Source organism: Amphiprion ocellaris, chromosome 23 (genome assembly GCF_022539595.1).
Source record: "Amphiprion ocellaris isolate individual 3 ecotype Okinawa chromosome 23, ASM2253959v1, whole genome shotgun sequence".
Classification (NCBI taxonomy): Eukaryota; Metazoa; Chordata; class Actinopteri; family Pomacentridae; genus Amphiprion; species Amphiprion ocellaris.
Genome location: NC_072788.1, coordinates 21,789,442 through 21,811,133, shown reverse-complemented (window position 1 = coordinate 21,811,133; position 21,692 = coordinate 21,789,442). Strand labels below are relative to the sequence as shown.

The window sequence follows — 21,692 nt, the reverse complement described above, 5'->3', positions numbered from 1 at the left end:
TTGCTGTTAAATTTTACCTTGTTTTATTAAATTATAGATAAATAGAAAAGGCCAACGCTATAAATAATCTGTATTTTTACAAATGGTAATATGTTCTCTTACAATGTTTGATCATAAAACTCAAGAAAAAAAAAGTTATTTTACAGATATTTCCTGTTATTTGATAGAAGAATTAAACATGTTTAGGATAAAATGTGGCTTTTTAAAAACTGCTGTGTTAATTGAAAATAATATTCAATAAAATCACAGCAAAAAGTATTATGTTATATGTAAACAAGGCTAAATTGTACATAATGTACACATCAAAAATCAAACAGTAATTTGTACATTTACAATCACGATGTCCACCGAAGTACCTGCGTTCATTTACAATATGTGGCTGTAATATGACACCGTTGTACCGTATTTAATTAGCTCAACTTATCATTATTTCACAGATGTCTTCCATTAATTTCACCATTTTTATAGTCTTTCAATGCTGCCCAGTTATCACAGTTTTTTATTATTTTGACTGTGCAGGATGGTTTTTAACATGACAAGACTGTTATTTAAAAGTTACCCAGCTGTGGAGGAGCAATGTCGACTACTAAATTCATAACTGTCCTCTTTAAAGATGACCGAGGGGGGTTTCTCAGTCTCGTCCTGATAACTGTATGAGTTGTCAAATTAATATTCTGAGCTGCCAACTAAAATGGTTCGAGGCTTGTTGAATTAAGGCAGCTGAAGCTATGTGATGAAGCGTAGAGACAGGCTGCAGTCCGGGCTTGGATTGTGCCCGAGTCAGGATCTTGTCAAATGGATTTAAGGTGGGTTTAAGATCAGGTGTGGTGGGGATCCAGGCTTGAAATTGGGTTTAGGTGGTGTTTAGATTGGGTTTGCTGTGGAATTGTTTCAGTTGGGGTGAAGATCAGGCTGTAGGATTGGGGTAGGGTTGGGTAGAACTTAAGTCTGGATTGAACAGATTGGCTCCATTTGGGCTCAACCTAAAAATGGTTGTTTTTACTTGACCCTAACTCTAACCCTGGTCTAGAAATTTAAGTGTTAGCCATTGTTTACTATTATTTATTGAACTTAGTCATGTGTGAAGACAAACTCAGCTACAAGCTCCCAGGTTACCATTGATTTCTCTTTAAATCATCTATATTTATCTCTGACTGATATGTTTACGTTTATCCAGAGAGACAAAATGTATTTTCAGGTTGACAACTGCTTTAGTGTTGAACATGTGTATGTTCTATAAGTAGGGTCATAAATAAAGATGTTTAGGGCCTCATGACTGTTGGAGTTTCAGTCAGAGGAAGCTCCTTTGTTGACATATGGAGCTTAAAGCATGACAAGGTCACAAGAATTCCATAGTTTAAAATTGTACAGTTATTACTCTGGAGGAGCCTTGGCGGAATAATGTGACGATCGGTGATGGTTTGTCTGTTAGTCTGTTCGCAACATTACTCAAAAACGGACAAATGGATTTGGATGAAATTTTCAGGGAAGGTCAGAAATGACACAAGGACCAAGTGATTATATTTTGGCAGTGATGCAGCTTATAGTCTGGATCCATGGATTTGTTAAAGATTTCTGTATCATTACGAGATAGCGGCACGACAGCACTGTAACTATGACAAGTGAGGGCTACGTCAGCTGCCTGCTAACGATCACATGATTTTGATCCTATTACAAATCCACCGCTGTGGACTAATCGGGACTTATCCGTCGGAAATGATACAAGGAGCAATTGATTAAATTGTGGGGGTGTTTCTGAGTCCCATCAATTCCCGCCGCCCACTACATATTTAGGTCACGGGATTCGGTATCTGTACATAACATCCACATGCATAACACACACCTGTGCTCAGCGCAAGGTCATTTTGTTCGTAGGCATTAAGTGGACACATTCTTTGGTGATGTGATTTCTGCCACAAAATTTTTCAGAATTACATCCATCAGAAATGATACGACTGAGCAGCCTTGGCGGAGTACTGCGGAGTGCTTTTCTTGTTTTTTAAAGCAATAGGAGTCATAACAGTCATATGTTTTGGTTGTAAAGCATACTACCAAGGTTTCTGTGCTGTAGATTTGCTATAAGCATGCATTAGTGGTGTGTAACTCCTTCTCTTGCAAAGTTTTGATGCATATTTCTCTATGTGGTTCACAATTTGATGAACACTTTACTTTTTTCTCTCTTATGAATTTTGACACAGCAATTTTCCTCAAAGCAGCTTTTTATTCCAAGCATAGTGAACACTGTGAAGAGTACAACCTTCAGCGATCTCCGGAGAGGAGCATATGATCTGTCAGATATTATATGCGGTTGGTGTTTCCTTGCTACAGATCAGACAAACAACGAGAGACAACTCTCGGGTCTTTGAAATCACTGTCTTTTCTGTGGCTTTTCTGGTGTTGAGGCAACACTGCTATGTTTGTTGTGGGATGCTGCTTTGCCTCATTTACAGTGCTGAGATGCTCTTCTACCTCCGTTTCAGAGTCAGTTTCACTTGTCTAATTCCTGCATTCAACACTGTTCTTATTTTTCTCAAACCAAGCATTCTTGCAGCGAAACCTGCAATAAGCGTCATGTCTTTTTTGACATGGTTTTGTTCTGCATAAGCATATTTTTATCTACAGTTACTTAGTTGGCTCTTATGAAAACTGACCTGCTTGCTAGTTAAGTGCAGAAATAAAGAAAACACTTAGATTTTTGAGTCTTTTCTGTCTTTTGTGATACGTATTGGTTCATTAAATTCAACTCAGAGATTCAGAAGGCTACACAATTACATTTTTATCTTGCAATCTTGCTGCAGTGTGTGTTTGAGCATCTAATGTATAAACTTTAATAAATCAGGTTTCAGTTCAAACACTGTTATGCAACACGGAAAGCAGAGGTTTATTGATGGGTAAATGCTGCAGATTTAGTTTCTGTGTCGTTTCTTTTTGCAGTGTTGGTTGTCGCTGGGCGCCTTGACATCTGTCTTGAACATTTTGTAGATATTAAACAGCAGGGTGTTGAATGTGTATCAACAATAGAAGCATGTAAACAAATGTAGAAATATATCTAAGGCATTCTGATATAATGAACCCAACTGCACACACTGTCATGTATTTCTTGATGCGTGCTCATGTGTGTGTTTAAGATCATCTCCCCTCCTGATTTTCACTGTAGTGACATAAATGTGCCACTCTGCATTTCTTGACTCGAAGGCACAGTCTGCACACACACGATATCTTCAATCCACCCATCAAACGCACAGGCTTGTCTTTTACGCGAATGCTGCAAAAATTTCTTTCTCATCGACGGTAGCGTTTGTCTAGTTTGTACAACAGTGTGAAAAGACCGGAGCTGAACCAGGAATCCCAGAGGAGAGCAGTGTCAGATCTGCCTGTCTCAGTAAGTTCAGGAAAGTGTTTCTGGTTCCTCCGACAAAGTTAAAAATCTCTCTGCAGAAGCAAACAGTCGGTGCAGAAACTCTGAAGTCAGATAGAGCTGCTGCAGAGACATTTCAACAAGCTACTCTTGCAAGTGCTGATTTAAGGTTTCTAAAAACTCACGATCTCACAGATTATGTGCATTAGAGTTCTTATTTAAAATGTAGAATCACTGAACGTCTTGCTGCAATCGTAGATGCTAGCATGAAGTTTAATCTATTATTACTTTTCATTAATTTACTCTCCAATGAGGCTTCAATATGGAGGACTAAAAGTGCCAAAATTAAATAAATAAATACATCATTAAATAATTAATTAAATATGTCATTAATTAATTAAAATTGGAATTAAATATTTCATTAATTAATTAAAATTGGAATTAAATATTTCATTAATTAATTAAAATTGGAATTAAATACTTAAATGTGTTATTAAATAAATATATCATTAAATAATTAAATATGTCATTAATTAATTAAAATTGGAATTAAATATGTCATTAATTAATTAAAATTGGAATTAAATACATAAATGTGTTATTAAATATGTCATTAATTCATTAAAATACCAATTCATTTTAAGTAAAAAACATATTTCATTATTTCACTATTTAATTAATTATTTCATGGTCCTTGTGTTGCAGTGGATCATGAATTTATTTTATCTGTCAACCTCGCCCGTCAAAGTCGGTGGGCGGATCCTAACACCTGATTGGTTACCCTGCACATCAAGTCAAGGCAAATCGATTCCAGATAATGGATTGACGCAGAGCTTGTGAACACATTCCGATACACTGGGTGGCGCTATTCACCTCTACGTTGGTTTGGATACTCAATAAAACAAAACTTTATTAGCAACTGCTAAAGACTCGGTCCTCTTTCCCAAATGTTGATACATGCGGTGCAAGACAAATTTTCCTTTAGCATTTCCTTTAGCATCTACTCGGCGCGCCACGGCTCGTCTCGGTTTAGTTGTTTTTCCATTACATTGAGAACCACCTCATCGTGGGTTGAGTCGTCATAGCACGGTGGCCCGAAAGTCCCTTACCGTCATTTCTGTGCGACACAAACGCAATGCAACAATGTACGTGGAGGCGATAGTACACCTGCTGCTCGGTCTGTGGCTTTCTGTCAGATTCAGAGTAATAGAAGAGTCGGAGAAAGCTGAGAGCGGCGAGTCGAAACACTCAAGAGACACACAGGAGAGTTTGGGAGGCGATGCAGCAGTATCAAGCCGAAGACGAGGATATGAACGAGACGACATATGAGGGTAAGCTAATGCTAGTTCGCTAGCTATCGTGTATCAGTCCTGTAATGGCTGCAGTTTGTCGCTATTAGGTATTAAAATATGTATGCTGTGTATGTGTTTCAGATGCTCTCTGATGAGACTTCATGGGATTTACCTGAAGCAGCAGCACATGAGCCTGCAGTGGCACAAGGTGTAGAGGAGGAGGGCAGAGATGTACAGGATGCACTGATGCACTACGTGTCATGCAAAGTTATTCTTCTTGTTATACTTCTGTTTTTCTGTCCCCGGACCGCTATTGTTTTCTTTAATGCAATTCTGACAATAAACTTTTGTAGATGTGTCTATGCTATTGTTTGTTTGTGAAGGTTAGCAAGATTAAATAAAAAATTAAACGCCAAAACATTAAAACAGCTGTTTTAAGAAAATTCCAGTTTGATAAATCAGTATTGCTTTGGTGTAATTCAGTCACCAGAATTATGAACCATAAAGGAGTCTGTGTTAAAACATGTTAAATCCCATTAAACATAAATGCATTATTAGGGAATATAGAATTGTTTGGTTCAGACTGTTGACTCTTTTCCTACCAGTATCTTAACAGACAAAATGAAAAGTTATGATGCAATCACATAAGTCACAAAATAGTTTATTAGTCAGCAGCAAAATCAAAACTATTTACAATGTGCAAAGTACAAACTGTGGTGGGCCTCTCCTACAGTGGAGGGCTAAAAGTAAAACTATATACAACTACAGGTGCTGGTCATATAATTAGAATATCATGAAAAAAGTTGTTCATTATTTCAGTAATTCCATTCAAAAAGTGAAACTTGTATATTATACTCATTCATTACACAGAGACTGATATATTTCAAATGTTTATTTCTCTTAACTTTGATGATTATACCTGAATACTAACAAAAATCTCAAATTTGGTATCTCTGAAAATTAGAATATTGTAGAAAGGTTCAATATTGAAGACACCTCTAATCAGCTAATTAACTCAAAACACCTGCAAAGGCCTTTAAATGGTCTCTCAGCCTAGTTCTGTAGGCTACACAATCATGGGAAGACTACTGACCTGACAGTTGTCCAAAAGACGAGCTTTTTCGTGATATTCTAATTATATGACCAGCACTTGTAAATCTATGGGAGGTGGACTCACTCACACTCGCCGGCTGCCCACCCAGCTACCCCAGCTGCCCCAGCACACCCAGGAATGACTGGTTGAAGGCAGTATTCTGGGCCATCTCCTCCCGCTGCAAGGCCGCTTCATTCTCTCTTGCCTCGCTGAGGAGCAATCAGATGTTCTCATCATGCTGGGCATGACTCCACTCCTCCTCAGCCTGCATCTCCACAAGTATGCTAGGAAGGTCCAATTTTCTGTGGCCCCCTTTCCTCTTGCCTAGACTAAAGACAGAAAAGTGATCAGAGTCAGCTTTAATGGCCAAGTAAGTACACAATATACACGGAATTTGGTTTCGGCTGTTGGTGTCATCCTAGGAATATGGAAGAGAATAATAAAAAATAAACAATAGAAAGAGGAACAGGGAGGAAAAAGAAATAGTAGTAAAATAGAACACAATATAAACAGAAATGTACAGCTAGACTGGAATGTATGAACACATTAGCAAAATGGTAATTGCTATAAACACAGTAGTGGTGATTTTTGTGTACAGGGCACTGTAGTCCAAATGTCCAGGGTGAGTGGGGTCTCTGATGATGTTTTCTGCCGTCTGTACTATGGGCTGTAGTCTGTTTCTGTCCTGCTGTGTGGTTGATCCAGAGGTGCACAGGACAGATCGGATGACTGCAGTGTAGAACTGGATCAACAGCTCATGTGGCAGGCCATGTCTCCTCAGCTGTCGTAGGAAATACATCCTCTGCTGAGCCTTTTTCAGGAGGTCCTGAGAGATTGTAGTCCCCAGGAGCTGGAAGGACTCCACAGCTATGATGTGTTTAGCCACCCGTCCATCCATTTTCAATCATGATCATGTCTTTGATACTTTAATAAACTTCTGGCACTCTTCGCTTTAACCAAAGCACAAGCAGTAACTGCTCCACCACAAACAAAAACGACGTGGTGTGAACTTCATTTCATCCTGTGCACATTTTGGAGTTGCTAAGAAGAGCTGTGTTTTCTCATTTTTATGTATATTTTCATTCAGTTTCACAGCTACCTAGTGACTATAAGAAGAATGGTTGCAATACTACACTGCACCAGAACGTAAATTAATTAGAGTGACTTACTTGTTAAATCAATGGAAAATAAATGCAGCTGCATGTGTTCTGTTTATGTGTCACTGTAGCTACATGTAGCTTTCATCACGCGTTCCTGAGCTGGCTGCTGCACAGTTTGCATTTACACCTGCCTCAATTCTTGGTCATTGGTCTCGTTGTTCTGATCATGCTTGCAGGCATTTACACCTGTAGTAATAATAATAATGCGAAAATCAACCATGCTCTCTGTTTACCGTGTCTTACCGGTGATAAGACGTTGCTGTGACGTGTCGGTGTCCGAGCTGGTGCTGGAGAGGAGACAGGGCAGCCGGGGGCTCCGCGACGGAGATGGAGTAGGCTTCGCATGTGGAAAGGGATTCTTGAACAGAAATAAACACTCACTCTAAGTACAAGAAAAACACGGCATGCTGACTGAAGTATTAGCTTCTGAGAGCTAAACGTTAGAAACAGCAGCACGAAATACAAGCAGAGCACGGAGTTAGCGCCGATGGCTAACTAGCTATCTTATTGTCTGCTACAGGAGACAACGACGTTACTTTCTAAAAATACTTGTTTGCTTAAAAAAAGCTTGCCACCAATGGAATAAATGATGTATAAGTTTCTTGAAGTCACAAAACACTCACCGTCCTCGAACGTCTCCAATAATGCAGCAGCTGAGTCTCCCTCCTGTTGCTCGCCGGTGCGGTGCCAGTAAATAGCGTCCATTAAACCTCTTCCAACACCTCCTGGTTGACCCACGCCGGCCGTTGTGGTCCTGGGTGGACCGATAGTCACTTTTGAGCTTTTTCAGCTTCTCCCTACACTGCTTCTGTCCTCTTTATATACAGTCTACTGTATATGTGAGCGGCCATCCGCTCAGAGACCTCCTGATAAACTTTCTCCGTCCAGCTCTCTCTGTATTCTTTGGTCCGCCACCAAAGACAAAGTCTCGACCTCTTCATTCACCCACGGTACAGGTCTGGCTGTCACATTAAAATTATGAAGAACAGAGAGTTTCGTGAAGAGCAATGCACACCGTCGCTGTTTACAGTCATTTTTTAATGCAGGATTTTGTTTTCGTGCTGAAGTTGCTCTGTGTCGTCACTCCCTGCCCTATCAGTGGGCTGCACTATGTAAACGCCACATTATCGGCTCATCTCAGCTCGCTGGGAACCTCAGTCGAGAAGGTGCTGAAAATTAGTCCGTATGGAAACGCTCGCAAACAAAGATGAGACGAGCCGTACCGTGCCGAGTAGATGCTTGTGGAATCGCGGCTAAACAAAGACGAGCGGAGCCGTGCCGCGCCGAGTAGGTCCTAAAGGAAAAGCGCTCGACACTCCGAGCATCGCTGCAATTTGACAGGCTGGTAATCCACAAAGAACGTGATGTTCCAGAACTCCCCTCGGTATGCCAAACGCCCTGGTCCCTGTGTGTGCTCCTGTTGCACCCTGGTACCAGAAAACCGGCGGAGTACTTCCTCTAAATTTGCAGTCACTCTACGGTCAACATCTTGGTCGGAAAGTGCGGAAATAACTTCAACAACTTCAATAAATTCCTCTGCTTTACACGCTACATGCTCGCGGTCAGCAGGTCCTGCTTCCACATACTCTGCAAGGTCTAAAATATCTCTCACCAACTCTCTAGAAAGTTCACAGCGACTCTCCCTCTACACAGCCTCCATGTTTAGAAAGACTTCTACTTCCGGTTTCAAGGCAGACAAAAGCAGTGGATTAGACTAGATTCACGTTAGTCCCGCCCACGGACTTTGACGGGCGAGGTTGACAGATAAAATTAATTCATGATCCACTGCAACACAAGGACCATGAAATAATTAATTAAATCGTGAAATAATGAAATATGTTTTTTACTTAAAATAATTGTTATTTTAATAAATTAATGACATATTTAATAACACATTTATGTATTTAATTCCAATTTTAATTAATTAATGACATATTTAATTCAAATTTTAACTAATTAATGACATATTTAATTATTTAATGATATATTTATTTAATAACACATTTAATTATTTAATTCCAATTTTAATTAATTAATGACATATTTAATTCCAATTTTAATTAATTAATGACATATTTAATTAATTATTTAATGATGTATTTATGTATTTAATTTTGGCACTTTTAGTCCTCCATACTTCAACCTCAACAGGAGTCTCCAAAAAAATATGCATCAAGGAGGGTGACATGACATACACTACTGTTCAAAAGTTTGGGGTCACTTAGAAATGTCCTTATTTTTGAAAGAAAAGCAGTTTTCTTCAATGAAAATAACATTAAATCAATCAGAAATATGGTCTAGACATTTTTAATGTGGTGAATGACTATTCTAGCTGGAAACAGCTGATTTTTAATGGAATATCTCCATAGAGGTACAGAGGAACATTTCCAGCAACCATCACTCCTGTGTTCTAATGCTACATTGTGTTAGCTAATGGTGTTGAAAGGCTCATTGATGATTAGAAAACCCTTGTGCAGTTATGTTAGCACATGAATAAAAGTGTGAGTTTTCATGGAAAACATGACCCAAACTTTTGAATGGTAGCTACCTGTATTGCACTCTTTGCGATTTGATAATTTGCTTAAAATTGCAATTTTCAACCTTTCAAGGCAGATTATTCCAACACAGCTTGTTGTCACGAATTATTTGTGAAATGTCCTGATACTCCTTGCAGATTTTCAAAGATTGAGACACACCAGACTTTCTGCAGTATCCAACGAATCTCTTGAACTCTCCTTTAAGAGGTGGTGGATTTTCCTTCAGGCTGTTGTGGTGTTTGGGGTTTCTGTGTCACTTACAGCTTTGTTTGCGGTTGCGGAAAACGCACTGGTGGTCCTGTGATTCTACAGTCGGTTAACTCCTGGTAAAAGTCACATGTTGAACTCGTAATTATAGTGTCACTTTCACCCTGCTGATTTTCTAAAGCTGCCCCATTCTCTCGTTTTTTCGGTTCTCTAAGGTGTTTTGTTATTAAAGCATAGATTTGTGTCCCATCACTGTCTCAGTACCTCCCAAAGAGATCAGGGCCAATTTCACAGCCAAGGATTAAGCTTCATCCCTGACTAAACTCATTTTTCCCCCAATGGAAACCTCCATTGGGACAGAAAATTGTTCTCAGACTTGTAGCAGCATTTGTGTCTGTGATATCCCCTAAAATACACACAGATACACACTCCTTCATAAGTTTGACAATGACTAATTATCCTTCAGCTTCGCCTGCAGCAGGTTATAGTTGTAAGGCTTTAAAAGAGTAGCTACTTAAATACTTGTTCTTGCAATATAAAACCTCTGAGCATATTCAAATGCAACATAAATGATAAATAGCTTTAAATGGCATTCAAAAAACAACATGTAAAGCAAGCATGCACTGTTTACCAAAACTAATCCAGAATGTTGTGGAAGTCTTCACCTCGTTTGATTCCAGAGTTCAGCTGAGAACTTCTTGTCCCAGGCGTCCGACCGCAGCGTGTCCAGCAGTATTAGGTTATCTGCTCTCCAGGGATTAGCCGATTTTCTCTGTACTGCAGGAATGTGTGAAAGCCGGCCAGAGCAGAATGCAGTCACCCTGCCCGAGGAGCCGGAGACTGAAGTTTACATTAATGTACATAAATATTCAGGGCACAAGTGTAAACCCCATAAAGGTCTTTAGTGTGTACAGTATGAGAAGCAATCACTGAGGCTCATTAGAAAAAGAGCAGATGCACAGTACATCTTGTACTCGTCGGCTTTTAAAGACCAAACTTATTTCTGCCTCTTTTTAAGCAATTAGATTGAACCGTTTTTGTCAACGGAAGCAAATTAGTTCAGTCTTTAAGTGTTAAACTCTTAAATTCAAGTTGTGATGTAATATTGTATTTTATAACCTGTGAAGGGGTTTACTGTGGCCTGGATTGATTTTCACATTAGGATGGGATGTTATTTGCTGAATTTGTTGTTGTTTGAGATCACAAAATATATAATTAATTCAAAAGAAATAACAAGACTCACTTGCTAGGGTTGATAACACTGACTTGTATAAATAGACAACAAATAAATGTTGAAGTTGGGGCTAATAGGCTGTAGGATCAGGGTAGGGTTGGGCAGAACTTTGGTCGGGATTGAACATTGTCTTCAAGATTGGTTCCCTTTGGGTTCGACCCTTTTTTTTTTTTTTTTTTTGTCTGCATTTGTTCTCATTGTTTAACTCCACAAAAGGGGAGTCAACATTATATGAGATTGATGCATATTTTAGTCTTGCAGCCAAATATTTTAATATTTAGTGCATGTGTGTGACCATCACCGGCCCTCCCTGAAAGCTAAGCAGATATTCTTTATTAGAATTCCCTATTATGAGCCAGGGAGTGCAGTGCTACACCTCAGTGATGTGTGGGGGAAACAAAGACTGGACTGGACGAACAGGATGAACAGGATGAACAGGGATAGAAAATAACAGGCGTTGCTATTGCAATTAAAGATTGTAAGGTGGTGTGTTATGCCTAACTACTAACTGCCCATCAATAAAAAAAAAATAAATAAAAATTTGAAAAAAGAAAAGAAAACCAAACCAACACAAAAGAAAAAGAGATTCAATAATAAATGAACAAATGGTACTGAGCACCATAATTGTGGGTGTCTTGATAGTATAGAATAGAATAGAATAGGCCAGAAAAGGATACTAGTGCGAGAGAGAATGAGTTTAGGGTAGAGACTGGAGAAATTCTCAGCACATTCTGGCGGGACCCATCAATCGCTGAAATGGGACTCGGCAGTAGCTGGCAAGACCTGATCAAACATGCAAGTGTGAAGAACCCCGAAGCCCAGAACAGCAGTCACGGCAAGGCAGGGCCAAGCCAACAGGGCATCCCTCCCCCCAGGCCGTAGGAGCCACAGGGCGGCACCCCCAGAGAGCCACCGGGGCCACCGTGAACGACGCGAACCCGGAGAACAAGAGGGAGCAGCTACTGACACCCCCTGCGCGCCCAGACCGACCCAGGTGGCCCGGGGCACGAGGACCCACCCGCCACCCAAACCCTAACCCCGCCCACCCCAGTCCCCACCAAACCCCCCACCCCACCACCCGACCCGCCCACCCCCACCCCCTCCCCCTCCCCCGAGGGGGCCAACGGCCCCACACAGCCAGGAAGCCAGACACAGGGGCCGAGCGGCCCACCGAAGGGATGGCAACCAGCCCATCACAAGGCAGGCCACCACCGGGAGCCGGCCAGAGGAAATCGGAGCCGGGACCCGATGTGAGTCCAGAGGGTAAAAATGGACAGTGTGGTGGGGCCCGGCGACGCCAACAGGGAGGCACCCCGCATACCCCCCCCGCACCAGGCCCCAGGTGAGCGCAGTACACCCAGGGCCCCCACTCCCCGCAATGCGCCCTGACAACCCACCAGGACAGAGCCACCACATGCCACCAGCCCGCAGTACAGCCACAGCGCCCACCAGGACGGCCACTCCAGCCCTCGCAGCCCACCAAGAGCCATCGCACCTGCCCGGACCCGTCGGGCACGCAGGAGAACCCCCCCCCGACCACAGCCCCCAGGTCCCGGGGACCCCCCAGCCACAGCAACACGGATGATGGTCCACCCCCGCCACACCATAGCTATAAGGGGGCCGGGTCCCACCAGTGAGGCCATATTAGTGAGATCCCCCCATTACTCCCTGTTAATATGTCTCCCGATCCCAGACTGGAGACATTATCCCTGCACCGTGATAGTGTAACCCTGAGTGTCATGTGGTGCATTAAAAGTGGGGAGGCTGGGCGAGGCGTCCAGGGGGCGGGCCAGAGGACCACAGAGGATGGCTACTCTGCAGCCTACCCTGGCCCAAGTTCCCCGAGCCGTCCCAGACCTACCCCCAAGGTGTGAGTGTGTGTGGTGCATTAAAAAGAAATTAGAGAGCAGGGGAGGCAAGCAAGAGGGTGATGGGGAAGAGACAAGGCCGTAGAGCCCTGCCATCCGCCCCACCACAGAGCCCATCATTCCTGCCCCCACCTGCTCTCGGGGCCCTAGCTGTTGTGTCCCTATATGTGCCTAAGACTAACTATATACAGTGACGTGTGGAGTGTGTGAAGTGCACAGTAAGAGGCAGTCTGGTGTGGATCCGGCCCATGAGGAGAGGGCAGCGGGGGAGACAGGTAGTAAGACCACCGGTACTGATGCAGAGGGCCCCCAGAGCCCGGAGGCAAGAGGCCAAGGTGAGCCCACACGAACCCGACCGGCCCGGCCAGCACCGAAACCCCCAGAAGTCGCAGCGCTAGAGCAGCGCCCCGGTAGGCGCCACAGCCCCACCACGGGCCAGCCGCATGCAGCACCCCGCCCCGGAGGGAGGACCAGGCCGCACCACTAGGAAGCAAGGGCCATGAGCCCCCACGCCCACCCCGGAGCCGGCACGGAGAGAGTCAGACGAAGGAGACAGAATGACGGAAGCTTTTATTTAGTAATGTCACCGAGGAGTGATGCAAGGATAGTGACACAGAGTGGGAGAGATTCAGAGGAGGTGATGGTGGAGCGACATGAGAGTAAAATGAGGACATCCTCGTCTTCCTCCTCCTCCAGACTTCTTCATCCCTCCAGGGAGCAGAAAAAGTCTGGCTTCAGTTATTCATGCAGAAGAAGAAGAGGGACACACAGTCAGTCCATCACAGCTCAGCTTTCACTGTCTGAAGGCGCCACATTAGTGTTCGTCCCTCTCTTTTCTCTCTGTCCAGCTGTTTTCTTTGTTTGTTTGCAGTTTCCTTTCTTCTTCAGCACGCCCGAGTTGAACTGCTCTCAGGTATGTGGGAGGGGGAGGAATCTGTTTTTCCATTAAAGCCTCTTCTTCTTCTGCTAATCTTTGAATTTGTAGGACAGCAACAAGAATCTACATTTTTATGCTGTTTACTGACTCCACTTGCAACTTTAGCTGTTGCAGGATGTAGATTTTTAGACAAATTGTGGAAAAAATTAAGGTGTTTTATAACAGTTTCAACAATTTGCTGTTAAATTTTACCTTGTTTTATTAAATTATAGATAAATAGAAAAGGCCAACGCTATAAATAATCTGTATTTTTACAAATGGTAATATGTTCTCTTACAATGTTTGATCATAAAACTGAAGAAAAAAAAAGTTATTTTACAGATATTTCCTGTTATTTGATAGAAGAATTAAACATGTTTAGGATAAAATGTGGCTTTTTAAAAACTGCTGTGTTAATTGAAAATAATATTCAATAAAATCACAGCAAAAAGTATTATGTTATATGTAAACAAGGCTAAATTGTACATAATGTACACATCAAAAATCAAACAGTAATTTGTACATTTACAATCACGATGTCCACCGAAGTACCTGCGTTCATTTACAATATGTGGCTGTAATATGACACCGTTGTACCGTATTTAATTAGCTCAACTTATCATTATTTCACAGATGTCTTCCATTAATTTCACCATTTTTATAGTCTTTCAATGCTGCCCAGTTATCACAGTTTTTTATTATTTTGACTGTGCAGGATGGTTTTTAACATGACAAGACTGTTATTTAAAAGTTACCCAGCTGTGGAGGAGCAATATCGACTACTAAATTCATAACTGTCCTCTTTAAAGATGACCGAGGGGGGTTTCTCAGTCTCGTCCTGATAACTGTATGAGTTGTCAAATTAATATTCTGAGCTGCCAACTAAAATGGTTCGAGGCTTGTTGAATTAAGGCAGCTGAAGCTATGTGATGAAGCGTAGAGACAGGCTGCAGTCCGGGCTTGGATTGTGCCCGAGTCAGGATCTTGTCAAATGGATTTAAGGTGGGTTTAAGATCAGGTGTGGTGGGGATCCAGGCTTGAAATTGGGTTTAGGTGGTGTTTAGATTGGGTTTGCTGTGGAATTGTTTCAGTTGGGGTGAAGATCAGGCTGTAGGATTGGGGTAGGGTTGGGTAGAACTTAAGTCTGGATTGAACAGATTGGCTCCATTTGGGCTCAACCTAAAAATGGTTGTTTTTACTTGACCCTAACTCTAACCCTGGTCTAGAAATTTAAGTGTTAGCCATTGTTTACTATTATTTATTGAACTTAGTCATGTGTGAAGACAAACTCAGCTACAAGCTCCCAGGTTACCATTGATTTCTCTTTAAATCATCTATATTTATCTCTGACTGATATGTTTACGTTTATCCAGAGAGACAAAATGTATTTTCAGGTTGACAACTGCTTTAGTGTTGAACATGTGTATGTTCTATAAGTAGGGTCATAAATAAAGATGTTTAGGGCCTCATGACTGTTGGAGTTTCAGTCAGAGGAAGCTCCTTTGTTGACATATGGAGCTTAAAGCATGACAAGGTCACAAGAATTCCATAGTTTAAAATTGTACAGTTATTACTCTGACAAGGGGGCGGAGCCTTGGCGGAATAATGTGACGATCGGTGATGGTTTGTCTGTTAGTCTGTTCGCAACATTACTCAAAAACGGACAAATGGATTTGGATGAAATTTTCAGGGAAGGTCAGAAATGACACAAGGACCAAGTGATTATATTTTGGCAGTGATGCAGCTTATAGTCTGGATCCATGGATTTGTTAAAGATTTCTGTATCATTACGAGATAGCGGCACGACAGCACTGTAACTATGACAAGTGAGGGCTACGTCAGCTGCCTGCTAACGATCACATGATTTTGATCCTATTACAAATCCACCGCTGTGGACTAATCGGGACTTATCCGTCGGAAATGATACAAGGAGCAATTGATTAAATTGTGGGGGTGTTTCTGAGTCCCATCAATTCCCGCCGCCCACTACATATTTAGGTCACGGGATTCGGTATCTGTACATAACATCCACATGCATAACACACACCTGTGCTCAGTGCAAGGTCATTTTGTTCGTAGGCATTAAGTGGACACATTCTTTGGTGATGTGATTTCTGCCACAAAATTTTTCAGAATTTCATCCATCAGAAATGATACGACTGAGCAGCCTTGGCGGAGTACTGCGGAGTGCTTTTCTTGTTTTTTAAAGCAATAGGAGTCATAACAGTCATATGTTTTGGTTGTAAAGCATACTACCAAGGTTTCTGTGCTGTAGATTTGCTATAAGCATGCATTAGTGGTGTGTAACTCCTTCTCTTGCAAAGTTTTGATGCATATTTCTCTATGTGGTTCACAATTTGATGAACACTTTACTTTTTTCTCTCTTATGAATTTTGACACAGCAATTTTCCTCAAAGCAGCTTTTTATTCCAAGCATAGTGAACACTGTGAAGAGTACAACCTTCAGCGATCTCCGGAGAGGAGCATATGATCTGTCAGATATTATATGCGGTTGGTGTTTCCTTGCTACAGATCAGACAAACAACGAGAGACAACTCTCGGGTCTTTGAAATCACTGTCTTTTCTGTGGCTTTTCTGGTGTTGAGGCAACACTGCTATGTTTGTTGTGGGATGCTGCTTTGCCTCATTTACAGTGCTGAGATGCTCTTCTACCTCCGTTTCAGAGTCAGTTTCACTTGTCTAATTCCTGCATTCAACACTGTTCTTATTTTTCTCAAACCAAGCATTCTTGCAGCGAAACCTGCAATAAGCGTCATGTCTTTTTTGACATGGTTTTGTTCTGCATAAGCAGATTTTTATCTACAGTTACTTAGTTGGCTCTTATAAAAACTGACCTGCTTGCTAGTTAAGTGCAGAAATAAAGAAAACACTTAGATTTTTGAGTCTTTTCTGTCTTTTGTGATACGTATTGGTTCATTAAATTCAACTCAGAGATTCAGAAGGCTACACAATTACATTTTTATCTTGCAATCTTGCTGCAGTGTGTGTTTGAGCATCTAATGTATAAACTTTAATAAATCAGGTTTCAGTTCAAACACTGTTATGCAACACGGAAAGCAGAGGTTTATTGATGGGTAAATGCTGCAGATTTAGTTTCTGTGTCGTTTCTTTTTGCAGAGTGCTGGTTGTCGCTGGGCGCCTTGACATCTGTCTTGAACATTTTGTAGATATTAAACAGCAGGGTGTTGAATGTGTATCAACAATAGAAGCATGTAAACAAATGTAGAAATATATCTAAGGCATTCTGATATAATGAACCCAACTGCACACACTGTCATGTATTTCTTGATGCGTGCTCATGTGTGTGTTTAAGATCATCTCCCCTCCTGATTTTCACTGTAGTGACATAAATGTGCCACTCTGCATTTCTTGACTCGAAGGCACAGTCTGCACACACACGATATCTTCAATCCACCCATCAAACGCACAGGCTTGTCTTTTACGCGAATGCTGCAAAAATTTCTTTCTCATCGACGGTAGCGTTTGTCTAGTTTGTACAACAGTGTGAAAAGACCGGAGCTGAACCAGGAATCCCAGAGGAGAGCAGTGTCAGATCTGCCTGTCTCAGTAAGTTCAGGAAAGTGTTTCTGGTTCCTCCAACATAGTTAAAAATCTCTCTGCAGAAGCAAACAGTCGGTGCAGAAACTCTGAAGTCAGATAGAGAGCTGCTGCAGAGACATTTCAACAAGCTACTCTTGCAAGTGCTGATTTAAGGTTTCTAAAAACTCATGATCTCACAGATTATGTGCATTAGAGTTCTTATTTAAAATGTAGAATCACTGAACGTCTTGCTGCAATCGTAGATGCTAGCATGAAGTTTAATCTATTATTACTTTTCATTAATTCACTCTCCAATGAGGCTTCAACCTCAACAGGAGTCTCCAAAAAAATATGCATCAAGGAGGGTGACATGACATACACTACTGTTCAAAAGTTTGGGGTCACTTAGAAATGTCCTTATTTTTGAAAGAAAAGCAGTTTTCTTCAATGAAAATAACATTAAATCAATCAGAAATATGGTCTAGACATTTTTAATGTGGTGAATGACTATTCTAGCTGGAAACAGCTGATTTTTAATGGAATATCTCCATAGGGGTACAGAGGAACATTTCCAGCAACCATCACTCCTGTGTTCTAATGCTACATTGTGTTAGCTAATGGTGTTAAAAGGCTAATTGATGATTAGAAAACCCTTGTGCAGTTATGTTAGCACATGAATAAAAGTATGAGTTTTCATGGAGAACATGACCCAAACTTTTGAATGGTAGCTACCTGTATTGCACTCTTTGCGATTTGATAATTTGCTTAAAATTGCAATTTTCAACCTTTCAAGGCAGATTATTCCAACACAGCTTGTTGTCACGAATTATTTGTGAAATGTCCTGATACTCCTTGCAGATTTTCAAAGATTGAGACACACCAGACTTTCTGCAGTATCCAACGAATCTCTTGAACTCTCCTTTAAGAGGTGGTGGATTTTCCTTCAGGCTGTTGTGGTGTTTGGGGTTTCTGTGTCACTTACAGCTTTGTTTGCGGTTGCGGAAAACGCACTGGTGGTCCTGTGATTCTACTGTCGGTTAACTCCTGGTAAAAGTCACATGTTGAACTCGTAATTATAGTGTCACTTTCACCCTGCTGATTTTCTAAAGCTGCCCCATTCTCTCGTTTTTTCGGTTCTCTAAGGTGTTTTGTTATTAAAGCATAGATTTGTGTCCCATCACTGTCTCAGTACCTCCCAAAGAGATCAGGGCCAATTTCACAGCCAAGGATTAAGCTTCATCCCTGACTAAACTCATTTTTCCCCCAATGGAAACCTCCACTGGGACAGAAAATTGCTCTCAGACTGGTAGCAGCATTTGTGTCTGTGATATCCCCTAAAATACACACAGATACACACTCCTTCATAAGTTTGACAATGACTAATTATCCTTCAGCTTCGCCTGCAGCAGGTTATAGTTGTAAGGCTTTAAAAGAGTAGCTACTTAAATACTTGTTCTTGCAATATAAAACCTCTGAGCATATTCAAATGCAACATAAATTATAAATAGCTTTAAATGGCATTCAAAAAACAACATGTAAAGCAAACATGCACTGTTTCCCAAAACTAATCCAGAATGTTGTGGAAGTCGTCACCTCGTTTGGTTCAGCTGAGAACTTCTTGTCCCAGGCGTCCGACCGCAGCGTGTCCAGCAGTATTAGGTTATCTGCTCTCCAGGGATTAGCCGATTTTCTCTGGACTGCAGGAATGTGTGAAAGCCGGCCAGAGCAGAATGCAGTCACCCTGCCCGAGGAGCCGGAGACTGAAGTTTACATTAATGTACATAAATATTCAGGGCACAAGTGTAAACCCCATAAAGGTCTTTAGTGTGTACAGTATGAGAAGCAATCACTGAGGCTCATTAGAAAAAGAGCAGATGCACAGTACATCTTGTACTCGTCGGCTTTTAAAGACCAAACTTATTTCTGCCTCTTTTTAAGCAATTAGATTGAACCGTTTTTGTCAACGGAAGCAAATTAGTTCAGTCTTTAAGTGTTAAACTCTTAAATTCAAGTTGTGATGTTGTAATATTGTATTTTATAACCTGTGAAGGGGTTTACTGTGGCCTGGATTGATCTTCACATTAGGATGGGATGTTATTTGCTGAATTTGTTGTTGTTTGAGATCACAAAATATGTAATTAATTCAAAAGAAATAACAAGACTCACTTGCTAGGGTTGATAACACTGACTTGTATAAACAGACAACAAATAAATGTTGAAGTTGGGGCTAATATCAGGCTGTAGGATCAGGGTAGGGTTGGGCAGAACTTTGGTCTGGATTGAACATTGTCTTCAAGATTGGTTCCCTTTGGGTTCGACCCTTTTAAAAATGATAGTTTTTACTTGTTGTGATCTCAGCCTGACCTGGAAATATAAATATTACACATTGTTTACTATTATATATTGAACTCACAGTGATGTGTGAAGACAAACTCAGTTGCAACCACTGCTTTTAGTGTTGTGTGTGCTATATAACAAGTCATAAATAAAGACCTTTAGGCCCTCGTGTGAAGGAGTTTCAGTCAGAGGAAGCTCCTTTGTTGACATAGGGAGTTTAGAGTATGATATAGTCATGTACATATTGGTTTAATTTGCATCTTTCTAAGCCATTAGTTTGAACATTTTTTTTCACCTGAAGCAAATTAGTTTAGTCTTTAAGTGTTAAACTCTTAAATTCATTCCATAATGTTGCAATATTGCATTTTTATAACCTGTGTAGGGATTTACTGTGGCATGGATTGATTTTCACATTAGGATGGGATGTTATTTGGTGAATTTGTAGATGCTTGAGGTCACAAAATATATAATTAGTGAAAAAAAACAAGACTGACTTGCTGATTTTGACAACACTGGATGTATTTCTCAGATCTTTATGAACTCCACCATCTTGGACTGCAGCTGGTGATGGTAGTTGGTAATCTTATCACAGGACTTTACAGTGTCCTTGTTCTGGTCTGCAGCCTCATTGGACTTGAATAAATCATAGCCAGTCACTTAAATAACCACAACTCCACCATTTTGGCATCTAAGAAATTATTTTAGACAGTATGGTGCTACAAAATAATGCAAGGATTTCTGACAACATGATCCTCTCCCCCAAAATGTCCAACAAACTTACTAAGGACAAGAGTTCACAAGCCAATATCGACATCCTTGAATGCAAATAAAGGACACACTCCAACTTTATAGAAATTAAATAACTCAGATATAGGACCAAATTACAGCTTCCATCTGTATCATTGAGTGTTTTTGCAGTTAGACACCCTAAACACTATGAAACTAAGTGAAAATGGCATGTATAGTTGTTGGTTTGGGCTATGATTGCTCATTCATTGCAGGAAAATCACGCAGCTGCCAAAGCTGATGTCTCTTTAATTGAGTCGACAATATTTTGATTCAGGGTCTGTTAGCCTTTGAAATGGGTATCCTTTAGATTCCTTAATATTTTTTTTGTCCCCAATCCAAACCGAGTCATTTAATATTTAGTATTTGCCGATACCATCTTCCTAGATAACGCACACTTCCAGTATTGTAGATCAACTGTAGTACCTGGTTGATCCCCCAGGTGGAGCCATTTGCTGTTTAGTACAGTAGGAACCAGAGGAGGTGGTTACTTGTACGATGTGGGCAAGCAGAGAGCATTGTGGAGGTTTAGCTAGCAACGGGCACCATGACAAAGACTTATGTGGTGTTTAATGACCTTTGAAAAGAGCTCGTGTTTGAGCAAATAGCAATCAAGTAGGACAATTTGTGTCAACAATTAAAGTTTTTGATTGAAAGTATTGCTTCAGAAGATTAGTAAGATTTGCATACCTTGCATCCTGCCACAAATTTTGAGACAGAGGATATATTTAAAGATTTACCTGAGGTTTATGTTGATGTCGATCTGTTAAAAAAAAGTCTTAATCGGCCCCAATTTTGATCTTCAGAATGGGATCGGACACTACTTTGTCTTGTACCTGTTTCTGATCTGTATCCCATATTACCATTGTGTGTAATTTGCATTATTTCTTCAGTTAGTGCTTGTTTTTGGTTCTCGTGCTGCAAACTGTTGCATAACACAAACTACAGATGGCTTCAGTGTTCTTTAACCAAACATGGATGTGGATTTGGCTTCGGTCTTGGATTTCTCATCGCAGCCTTTCTATCAGTTTCCTTAAAACCTGATGTGGTTTCCCACGCTTCTCGTCTGCGCCCGTGGTGATGTCATCACCCAGCAGCATCTCACAGTGATGACATCATATGTTTTTGTTGCTGCGGGGCTCTTCAGGGAAGTCTTCAGGGCATTTTACAGGCTGCCAGCGCTCACAAGTTATGTGCACTTTAAAACGATGGGACACATTTAGTGAAACCCCGACATTTTGGTAGTAAAATAGTGTTCGTTTGAAAGTTTCTACAAGCAGAAGTAGAAGTATTCACCAAAACTTTGCCCTAATTATGAAAAATACTGAAGTATACTCTGCTCC

General features: G+C 41.0%; 1 protein-coding gene and 1 long non-coding RNA gene across 4 annotated transcripts in view; both read left to right on the top strand.

Moving 5' to 3' along the window:
- The window catches only part of nhsl2 (NHS-like 2), a 228,856-nt gene that overhangs the window by 62,279 nt on the left and 144,885 nt on the right, over window positions 1–21,692 (top strand). The gene's annotated exons all lie outside the window — the stretch shown is intronic.
- Window positions 3,681–5,012, top strand: LOC129348101 (uncharacterized). Its single transcript, XR_008600530.1, has 2 exons — window positions 3,681–4,689; window positions 4,792–5,012. It is a non-coding gene; the product is annotated as an uncharacterized LOC129348101 (long non-coding RNA).